This window comes from Nannospalax galili, unplaced genomic scaffold (genome assembly GCF_000622305.1).
Source record: "Nannospalax galili isolate Female #2095 unplaced genomic scaffold, S.galili_v1.0 scaffold207, whole genome shotgun sequence".
Taxonomy (NCBI): domain Eukaryota; kingdom Metazoa; phylum Chordata; class Mammalia; order Rodentia; family Spalacidae; genus Nannospalax; species Nannospalax galili.
Genome location: NW_008358517.1, coordinates 8,527,444 through 8,527,675, shown reverse-complemented (window position 1 = coordinate 8,527,675; position 232 = coordinate 8,527,444).

The following is a 232-nucleotide window of genomic DNA, read 5'->3' as shown; positions in this document are numbered from 1 at the left end:
GGAAACTTAGTTTTACTTTAATATGGGGGGCTTTGATTTATGATTCCATCATTTCCCCCCTTTTCTTGTCTTGAGACAGGGTCTCACAATGTAGCCCTGGCTGCCCTGGAACTCTCTATGTTGATCAGGTTGACCTTGAAACTCACAGAAATCTGCCTACTTCTGCCTCCTGAGTGCTGGGATTAAAGGCATGTGCCACCACGCCCATTTTATGGGTTTTTGGAGACAAGGC